The following is an 11,788-nucleotide window of genomic DNA, read 5'->3' on the forward strand; positions in this document are numbered from 1 at the left end:
CAGCGAATTGACGCATGGTGCAGGGAATGGCAACTGAATCTCAATATAGACAAGTGTAATGTGCTGCGAATACACAGAAAGATAGATCCTTTATCATTTAGCTACAAAATAGCAGGTCAGCAACTGGAAGCGGTTAATACCATAAATTATCTTGGAGTACGCATTAGGAGTGATTTAAAATGGAATGATCATATAATGTTGATCGTCGGTAAAGCAGATGCCAGACTGAGATTCATTGGAAGAATCCTAAGGAAATGCAATCCAAAAACAAAGGAAGTAGGTTACAGTACGCTTGTTCACCCACTGCTTGAATACTGCTCAGCAGTGTGGGATCCGTACCAGATAGGGTTGATAGAAGATATAGAGAAGATCCAACGGAGAGCAGCGCGCTTCGTTACAGGATCATTTAGTAATCGCGAAAGTGTTACGGAGATGATAGATAAACTCCAGTGGAAGACTCTGCAGGAGAGACGCTCAGTAGCTCGGTACGGGCTTTTGTCAAAGTTTCGAGAACATATCTTCACTGAAGAGTCAAGCAGTATATTGCTCCCTCCTACATATATCTCGCAAAGAGACCATGAGGATAAAATCAGGGAGATTAGAGCCCACACAGAGGCATACTGACAATCCTTCTTTCCACGAACAATACGAGACTGGAATAGAAGGGAGAACCGATAGAGGAACTCAAGGTACCCTCCACCACACACCGTCAGGTGGCTTGTGGAGTATGGATGTAGATGTAGATGTAGAACAAGTGTCAGCGTGTGAACCATTCAGTGAAACATCATCAATATGGGCTTTCAGAGCTGAAGGCCCACTCTTGTACCCTTGATGACTGCATGACACAAAGTTTTATGCCTCGCATGTGTCCGTCAACACTGAAATTGGAGTGTTGATGACTGGAAACATATTGGCTGGTCAGACAAGTCTCATTTCAAATTTTAGTGAGCGCATGGACACGTACAGGTATGAAGATAACCTCATGAATTCATGGACCCTGAATGTCAGTGAGGGATTGTTGAAGCTGATGGAGGCTCTGTAATGGTGTGGTGTGTGTAAATACTTCCACTGGCCACCAAACTCCCCAGACATGAACATTATTAAGCATATCTGGGATGATTTGCAATGTGCTGTTCAGAAGACATCTCCACCCCCTCATACTCTTATGGATTTATGGACAGCCAGCCCTGCAGGATTCATGGTGTCAATACCCTCCAGCACTACTTCAGATATTAGTCAAGTCCATACCACATCGTGTTGTGGCACTTACGTGTGCTTGTGGGGGCCCAACACAATATTAGGCAAGTGTAGCAGTTTCTTTGCCTCTTCAGTGTAAACGCGTTAATTATAAGGGACAGTCAAATGTAAATGAAACATCTGCCACAGTGGGACCATGGAATGGTTCCATTCAAAAATAATCACCACTCATGTTAAAACATTTATCCCACTGGGAGATGACATGATCAGTTCGTGTTTTCTAGGTAGCAGTTGTCCACTGATGAATCCACAATCGCATGCACTCTTGCATTTCCTCATCAGACTGAAACTGACATCCACACGTGTCTTTCATCATATTGCCAAAGATGTTAAAATCACATGGTGAAAGTTCCAGGCTGTACAGAGGATGTTGCAGTGTTTCCCATCCAAATTACTGAAGCTTAACCTTTGTCCGATTGGCTGTGTGGTGGTGGGCATTATTGTGCAACAGTGTGAGTCTGCTCGACACCATTCCTGGATGTTTCGACTTTATGACACATCACAGTTTCTGTAAAGTGACTTTATAGCACTGTGCATTAATGGTGGTGCTACACTTGAAGAACTCTATGAACAGAGAGCCCCTGGAGTCGAAGAAGGACGTCATCATGACATTACCAGAACTTCTCTGAACAACTTTTGATTTCTTGTGCAGGGTATATGTGGGATGTTTCTCCTGTTGGGTTTTTCATTTGCCCTCAGGCTGTCTGATGGAATTGTCCTGTTGCACAATAATGCCCACCCTCATACTGCCAATATGATGAAGGCTACACTTCAGCGATTTGGTTGGGAAACACTGCAACATACTCAATGCAACCCAGATCTTTCACCTGGTCATTTTCACATCTTTGGTGATCTGAAGAAAACCTTCATATGTACAGCATACATACCTAAGCAAGTAGCTTCTTCTTGACTGTGGCAAAAATTTTCCATGTTGATGGGGATCTTAAAATTATCCAACCTGTAAGAACTCAAGAAAACTGCACTCAAGATCATCACAGACCTGATGGAACATCAGGCTTTAGACTTCTGCTTAGCATCTGACCAGAGGACCACAACTTGTATGTGGGATGACACAACAAATTACAGAAGTTTTACCCCAGAGTTGATGCCTAGGTAGTCATTATCACTATTTCTGCCTAATTCCAAAAGAGTAAAGGATGGCTTCTGAATCGAGGCAACTGGAATTATCAGGGATCATATGAGCCATGACTTGTAACTCAGTGAATTTAACATTCAATAGCTGGTGGCAGAGCTTTTTCCATGTATGAAACAAGACCTCCTGGCAAATTTGCTTACTGGATTTATTCCCTAGCCAGACTATTAATTCCTGAGGGACTTCATCATCAGTCTAAAACAGGAACTTCTAACAACAATCAGTAACTCCCATTTTGAAAGTCTGAGGCTTGCAAGAACGGCGCCAGTCTCAACAGATGAGAACATTTTTAGACAGGTCATTTATTGTTCTGTAGATTAAATAATGTCTTTGTATCACAGTAATAGATTTATACAGCATTTTAATGATAACCTGTTATTAATACTGCTTCCAGTTGTTGTTAATGTTTACCTTTACTCATTCCAAATAAAAGGTTTTCTTTATAGTGTAATCTTGCAAGACATGAGTGATGTCGCAATCACTCAGTGTGAAAAGTCAACAAAATGAGTGAAAATGAATCTAGAATACCAGCAAATCTCAAACAATTAACACCAGAAACAATGGTATCATTTCATTTCCATCTCACAAGGCCAAATCTGCTATTCATTCACTTCATAGTATAAGGAAGAAAAGGCAACAGAATATTATATCTTCAGCTATTACTGTCTTGTAGATAATATAAAGTTGATTCAGAAGCAATATGAGTGTTTGTCCAATTTCTATAGTCATTGCAATGCTACAAGTGGTTGTCATGCATTGAACATTTTTACATGTGCCCAAGTATTAGTACCTCCAAAAGTACATATAATATCTTGTAACTGAAAATGATTAACTCTTGTTTCAGGCTCTCCATAAATCGAACAGCAGGTTTGATAACATTCAGTCATGTTGCTGATATAGACATTCCACTGACTCAGACAGACACGTGTGCATTTGTTGACTCTGTTGGTGAACTTGTTTACACAAAGGGTGGAACAAGTATCCTAGTTGCATTAAATTTGGCAGTTGATGAAATAAAGAAAAATGCCATTCATAATACAACACTTGTATGTAAGTAGCTATGGAATTACAACATAAAAAATGTGGATGAATATTGGTACTTAATTAATTTATTTATTGATCTAATTTTTTGTTAAGGGTTTTGTTGAGAATTAACAAAAAAAATGATGGGAACACAAAATTTACTCTATTAGACAAGACTTCATATTTCTTCCTGAATTAGAATATTGCTTATTTTTGCCTCCTCAGCCATTTAACTTCTAAAGTGGTTAATGAGTGTAAGTATTAAAAGTTGTGATACAACTTAAAAAATGTTATAAACATTAATCACTCTCCAGCAAACCCTTAGAATGTTTCTCATGTTATTTTGGTACTAGGAAGTTTGTAAGCAAACCTTGTTTCACAATACTATGAAAGTAAATTTATTCAGACCTGTGGGTTTCAGTTATGGTATTTCTTACTTTTTATTACACATTTTGGACAACTCTTGCTGTGTTTGTTTCATAATAATCAAATTTATTCAGTGATACACATTGTATAATTTTTATGACTATCACACATCTGATCAAGGGCAGTATAGTGAATAACAATATGTCTGATATCTTATTAGTTTTGGTTTGTTGGTGATGTTAGTACTGTTGGTAGTGGCAGTGATTAGGTGGATGACTCCTGCAGATGCCTTACCAACTATACTTAGCAATGATATGCCTTAGTAAGTATTGCAGTCATTTCTTTAAAAATCTTTGAATTCTGCATACCCAGTGGGACATAAACTTCTTCCCCGCTGGTTGTGAGAAGTGAGTATGGGTGTTTCAGAAGGACAGAGTTGTTGAACTTAACAACCGCATCAGGTATCCCATCTTCACCTGGAGTCTCTCCATTAGCAAGGATATCTTTTTCTCTACTGAGTTATTCATAGTAGGCATTGCATCTAGTTTTTCCATGTAATGTGATTACAAATCCTAGCTTCCAGAATCTCAATTTGGTTTCAGGCCTGACCAATCAGCTGTGGATATGATCTCTGTGTGACAACTGCTAGAGAAGTGCTGTGAGCATAAGAGGTCACTTTATATCGCTTTTATTGACCTTGTTAAAGCATTTGATTTATTAAGCAGAAATGGACCCTTCAAATTGCTGCAGAAGATTGGATGCCCACCTAAACTGCGATAAATAACTGTCTCTTTCTGTGATAAAATGCAAGCAACAGTTTACTTCAACCGTAGGACATTGGAAGTATTCCTTGTCAATAGTAGTGTAAAGCAGGGGTGTGTGCTAGCTCATACTCCCTTTTCTTTCTGCTGAGATTTACCTTTGAACACTGTGCAGAGGGAGTGTATTTACATACTAGGCCTAATGGAAATCTTTTCAACATTGCCTACCTCAAGGCCTAGGCCAAAGTGAATACAGTTGTTATTCATGAGTTGTTATATGCAGATGATGCAGCACTAGTAGCAAACACAGAAGATGAGCTGTAGTATCTAATTAACAAATTATCACAAGCATGTGAAAAATTTTGTCTTACCATCAGCCTGCAAAAGACTAAGATCATGGCACATGGCACCAACAGCTTTCCATTCACCAGCATTGGCAACAATTCTCTGCAGGTAGCTGATGACTTTACCTACCTGTACAATATCTAACAACTTGTCTGTGGACACTGAGATTACTAATTGAGTCACAAAAGTATCATCTATCATGGCTAGATTGAAAAACAGAGTATGGAACATACATAACATACATACATACATAATAAACATACATACATACATAATAAAAACTAAATTAGAAGTATACAACCCTTGTGTTACCAGTACCCTTCTCTATAGGTGTGAGACATGCACAACTCTTGCTAAGCACAAATCTCAACTGAACAGCTTCCATCTCCGCTGTCTCTGGAAGATCCTTCAAATTTCTTGGAGTGGTAGAGTACCCAACATCAAAGTATTACAGCTTGCAAGCACACCCAGCATTCATGCACTCCTGTGCCACTGTAGTTTAAAGTGGCTGGGACATGTCAGGCACATGGATCCTGAGTGAATACTGAAAAAACTGCTGCATGGAGAATTTCAGGAAGGTGTGAGGCCCAGTGGGAAGACCACATCTTCACTCCAAGGATGCCTGAAAGAGAGACCTGACCAAGGCCAATATTAATCTAAATCAATGGGCAAGTACTGCTGATGACTGTTTCAAGTGGCAACTAAGTGTGTGAAATGGGGTCCCACTTGCAGAGGACAAATGTACACAAGAACAAATCAGGAAGAGGACAAGACAGAAAGGGAGAAGTGGCTTCTGTTTGAAGTCCTTCACGTTTCACTTCCCCAAACTGTAGTAGGACTGCCACCCTCAAGTGAGACTTTTGAGCCACAGCAGACATTGCAGACTCTGAACCAAGTATGCTAAATCATCATCCTTTGAGGATGGATGGATGGCAAGGCAAGGATTAGATGGAATGATATACACTTATGGTTACCACAAAATTGAACCAATCTATTTTATACAAATGATGATATAACTTGACAGACATGTGTTAAGACAGGCAGTATGGAATGAATTGGTTTAAGAATACATCAAAACAAAAGATGTTGCACACATTGGTCTCGATTTCATTCTCTTTATCAACCTCTGCAAGTTGTTGTCACCATAGAGCCCACTTTTCCAGTGCAGAGCACAGAAGACTGGGTGGATGGTGATATCACTGTTTCCCAAAGTATTCATGCAGGAACAGAGAGGTTCATAGTTCTTGGCCGTACTGGGAATTGGGAGCTGCTTTGATGAAGTCTTGAAGTGATGGAATTGGTACATTGTATTCCTGATTGAAGGAGGAAGAGCTGGGGCACAGGCTCTTGTTGGGTGAAACAGAAGTACATGTTGAATCTTCTTGTTGATGTACTAGGCTGCAGTCATCCTCCTGAGCCAGCATTATCCAAGCTAGCTTAAGGTGCTGACCATAGATGGTCATAAGTTTGCTGATGAGCCAAATAGAAAATTCTTCTAATAATTTCCGGGTATGCAGCCGGATCCCGTCGACATTCTGCCACGATATTTCGGCCCAGAGACGTCCGGCCATCATCAGGTGAGTACACAACTACAATATCGTGGCAGAATGTCGACGGGATCCGGCTGCATACCCGGAAATTATTAGAAGAAGAAATACGCCGGGAAAATTTCAGAAGTCACATCAAATAGAAAATGTTTGAGCCCATGCTGTAACACCTTGTGAAGGTTGCAATACAGTTGTTGCAGGGCTGCCCATGTGAGATCATCATTGAGCATCATATGATTACAGTCATTCAGAGACTTATTTACAAAAATCTCCTGTACTCCATGTTCTTGTATGGCTGGTGTGTTGCTTGACCCTAGTTACAAGAACTGGTAACTCAGGAGGCCACCAAATGTGGTGATTTTGGGGCAGTGGCACTGTCTGTTATGAGACACTGAAAACTAGTTTTGTAATTAGCCAGTAAGCGATGGAGAACATACTGACCATAGTCCACATTCTTCTTTCATTCACTGAAATGCTTCTACTCTCAATTTACTCTGCAGGATCAGGCACTATGATTATATGTGAAAGTTTTGAGTTCTAATTGATCAATATAATTGATAAACTTTTGCACACACAACATAGTGAGACAATAATAATAATAATAGTAATAATGTCTCTATCATAAACAGCACTATGAGTAGTTCAGAGACAACCTCTATGTTAAGTTCCCATTAAATGGTCTTTTGCCCTGACTTCTCATAATCAAAGTTAATTGCTCACCACAAAAGTGTAAAATAATGTCACCACTTGCCACGTAGTATTGGTAACATCACGGGCGGCACACAGACAGTTACTTCCGCTAAATCTAAGTGATCCAGGATGGTATACAGTCCTCACAAGTTCACTTCCTATTTGTACCCAAAACATGTGTTTAGTTGCAGTCTGGCTGTGACGTCACTGGAGGCAGTACGTAAGCTGGTGTTTGACTGCCGCGGATGGTAGGTGGGTGTGAAGTGAAGTCAAGTCACTGCCTCTCAGGCTGTATTTATTTATATATGAGTGTAGTGGATGGATGGGTAAAGGGAATACCTGCCGTCATCCACTCTGTCCACAGGAAGCAGTAGCTAAATGGCCTCTTCCTCAGATATATATCATTTTATAACACTGTTGTGTATCAATTTACAATCTTCATAATTTTTTATATGAATGAAGTAATGCTGGCTTATATACAGGAAAAGTTTTAGCTTACCTGCATTTAAACTTTGGTGTCTAAAATTTGTAGAACAGAACTGACAGTAGAACATGACCTCTGAACTACATCTTTAAGAGATCTTGTATTGATTGATATTTACATCAAAGTCTTGAAACTTATTATAGCTCTATTATTTAATGGGTTTCATGAGGTGCTGTAATCGAAACTTTCTATAATTAATACAAATGATACTTAATCTATTACAAGTAAGGGCGTTTTTGTTCCTAATTTATTTTTCAGTAAATTACTCAAAAACTATTAGAGGTAGCTTAATGAGGTCCCATAGTTAATGTTTTTATATTAAACAAGAGCTTCATACAAGTTTTCATTCTAAGTCTAATATTTAGATCCTTCAATTTTTAGTAAAAACTCTGACTTTGACCAAAATAGTGTTCTGATCAGGTTGAGACTTGTTATAGTTGGACATACATTTGCACGCACTGAACAATTTTTGGTTTTGTAGCTTTTTTATTTAGCACCACTTCTTTTTTTCTTAAAACAATGTATTTAGGGAAAGATATTCAGCAGATCACTCTGAGATTTACAATCTAAACATTAATATACTGCAGTGTATGCTGACAAATTTTGGAAAAGTAACTTTAATTTTTAATTTCATCCTTAGATTATGGTGCAATAGTATGCTGCACACAGATGCACTATGATGATGTGGCGCTAGTAACAGTGAACTGGGGTACATCCCATCACACCCGCTTGCCTCTGTAACTCTCAAAATGATACAGCGCTTGTTTTGCCACATGATGGTGGTAGAAAGTTAGAGGGAAAAGTTAAGCATTCATCATACAGTATTCCATCCAAAGTTGACTGTAAATTGTCCTTATATGCTGTGTGAACTCCCAACAAAATCCATGGCATTTCTTCAGTCCACAGTGAATCATGGTACATCAGGGTGGCTTTAAGCGTACAGTGTTATCTTTCAACTAATCCATTGCTTTGTGGCTGGTACACTGTAGTGTACGAACATTATATGCCACACAATGTACACAATTCCTCAAAAAGATGCAATTCGAATTGGTGTCCATAGTCAGTAGTTATTGAAGATGGACAGCAGAAGTGAGCTTTCCCCATGTGACCAAAGGACAGAGCAGTAGATTCTGCAGTCATGTCTTTTAGAAGCACAGCTTCAACCCAGCTTGCTGTCTAAGCAGTGGTGGATAACATGTACCAGAACACATTCAATTCAGGCACAGGGTCAATGAGGTCCAAGTGAACATGCTGTAACCTCCCTTTTGGAATGTCAAATTTTCCTTGTCTCAAAAATGCATGGCAACCTATCTTGCTGTGTTGGCAGTCTAGACAAGCGTGGATCCACCACATATTGTCAACTGTGCTGATTGGTGTGTCACTTCCAGGGAGGGGAAGGATGAGCCAAGGTGATGGTGTTTTCTAAGCTTCAAATGTGTGTTGCATCTCTGGTGTACAGTGCAAGGACTGTTGTCCTTTAGTATTTCTGCCTGCCAGAGCATTTAAGGGATCCTGGATTTTTGCAGCATACAGGATATGCCACCTGTGAAAACTGATTATCTCTAGAAACCCACAGAGTTCGTGGAATGTGATAGGAGGTAGAATCTGCCTGATGATTTCAATTCTCTCTTCCATACATCTGATACTGGCCACCATCATTGAATATCCCAATAATGCAACCATGCTTTTGCATTTATCTTTGTTCACTGCAATACCAAATTGCACAAAAGTCAGACCTGGTGAAGATGCTGCTTGCATTCTTATGGTGAAGAAAAAAAAATGGAATATCATCCAGGTTTGGGAAACAGACAGCAAGGTTGCTGAGGGCCAAATCAGTGAAATGCTGCCAGGTTTCCTCAGTGTTTTTTAGGCCTAAAGACATTTACAAGAACTTGAAACAAACCAAAAGGAGTAATGATGACAGTCTTTAAAATGTCCTCCTGGTACCTCAAGATATACTTTTTTTCAGGCAACCACAATAATGACTGAAGCACCAGTCATTGGGTGGGTGAAGTCCCAAATATTTCAGATGGGATACCTGTCTGGTATTGTGCATGTGTTTACTGTCATTACTCAATGCATATCCTATATGTACCACCATTTTTCATTATTAAGTGGATGCAGGATGCTCAAGCACTATATCAAGGTTTCACAATACCCTTTTTTAATAATTCGTTGATAACTGTTTTTGTGATATCTAATTTAGATGGAGCAAGTCTCCATGCTTTATGGAAGACTGTTTATTCTGTTGTCCCTAATGCCATAGTGGATGTGGGTTGTAGAAGCACTAGTAAAACTAGAGTGGGGAGAACTATCACTGACCTGTAGGTGCTCCATCATTCCTGGTTGAAGGCCATTGTTAGAAAGAGTTGGTGCATCCACTGAAGATTCCAGTTGGTCATTGCATTTCTGGATGTTGCATACTGCCTCTTTATACAACCCTTTCATGTCCTTGTCACCTTCAGTATTCACTGCATCCAGTTTTAGTAGGTTTCAAGTAAGCATCTCATCCAGATCTTTGAATTCTATATCATCCTCGGCACTGCCTTTATAGTTGCTTATCATACACTTAAAGTTCTCCACAGCTCATAATATCTCATGGATATTGGAATCGGGAGATGAAGTATGTCTGGTGTTTGTAACTGTGGTAATCCTTAACAAAGACAGCTACTGCCAGGCCTCTGCCAGTTTGCTGCTTCTCTCATGCAAAGTTACATTTTAATTTCAAATTTTCATCCTGTAATGTAATATCATCCCTTTCATGTAACTATATAATGTCTCTATCATAGCCAGCTGCTCAGTTAGTGGGCACCTTCATTTTTGAACCCCATTTACCAGAGACACAAGGAACTCTGCTTACCAAGAAGAAGTAGGAATAGGAGGTTTGCCAAAAACTTCCTGGCATAGAATCATTATTTCTGTTGTAAAGTACCATCTCTGTTAAATCAGGGCACAAGTGATAATTTCACAGAAAATTAGTGCCTAACAGAGGTTTGTTTATGCTAGGCAGCATAAACATGTGTGTAAACAGTGTGCTGAGACCTAAGTCAACAGTGCAGGTAGTGCTATCGTGTGCCTAAATAGGGGAATCATGTGCTGGTTGAAGCAGTAGCAGAGACCTTGAAGTGCGAGAACTGACAGTTATTCTTGGCATCATGCTGACCACTAGAAGATGTTGGTTTACATCCCTGTCAAGAACATACAGACAACTGTTATGCCTGGAAGCATGAGGCAAGCTGGTTGGGTTCACATGAAAAATGTGTATGTATACTTTCCTATTTTTGCAATCTGTGATGCCTACAGGAGAATATGAACAGCATTAGCTGCATGTACAGTATAGTGCATTTGAGAGCAGTGGTGCTAAACCATGAGTGAAATCATTATGTGCTCTGCTGTCTGTTGCTGGAACACTGAATGGCATCTGACAGTAGCTGGTCTGCTGTAAGCAGATGATGACACAGAATCCTCGAAGCAGCAGGTGTTGACTCCTAGTTGGCATGTGTTGGGGAGCAATGTGGCTGCTGCTGTTGTGACATGCTGGTGGCTTGTGGGTAGTAATAGTATTCATCTTGTAGTACAAGTACAGAGTTGGTGATCTGTATTTTGATATGACATATGAGTCCTTCATTAGTAATCAAAGGAACTTGGATGTAATGAGGCTGTTTTCTCACTCTTACTATCCACAATGTACCATCTGGCATTATATTAGGATCCAGCAAGACTCCTAGGTGGTGCGAGAGCTGTGAAGGTGTTCTGCCACTTAACTGTCCTGAATAAATTTCTTGACAATCTTATAGTTCAGGTTATTTGCACGTCCATTGCAGTGAGGCCACCTTCTCAGTTTTTAAGTTGCAGGTAGCTAGAGGTGACAGAATGACATCAATGACAACAGATGAATGGTCTCCAATATGACACAACTAGGAAAAATATTTCACAGCATCATGAATGATGTTATGCAACAAAAATGCATATTCTACAGCAATGAACCAAGTTCAGGCAGAACAGTTTAAGTAACACATACTGTACTGTAGGAACATTTGATCAGGGGATGTTGTAGTACATAATGCAACTAATTGTGTGCAGTGTGGTTGGTAAATTGGACACCTTCATGTGTGACCCGGGTGGCCGAGGAAGAAACAGGTTCATCAGCTCAAAAACCAGA

Source organism: Schistocerca cancellata, chromosome 4 (assembly GCF_023864275.1).
Source record: "Schistocerca cancellata isolate TAMUIC-IGC-003103 chromosome 4, iqSchCanc2.1, whole genome shotgun sequence".
NCBI classification, from domain to species: Eukaryota; Metazoa; Arthropoda; class Insecta; order Orthoptera; family Acrididae; genus Schistocerca; species Schistocerca cancellata.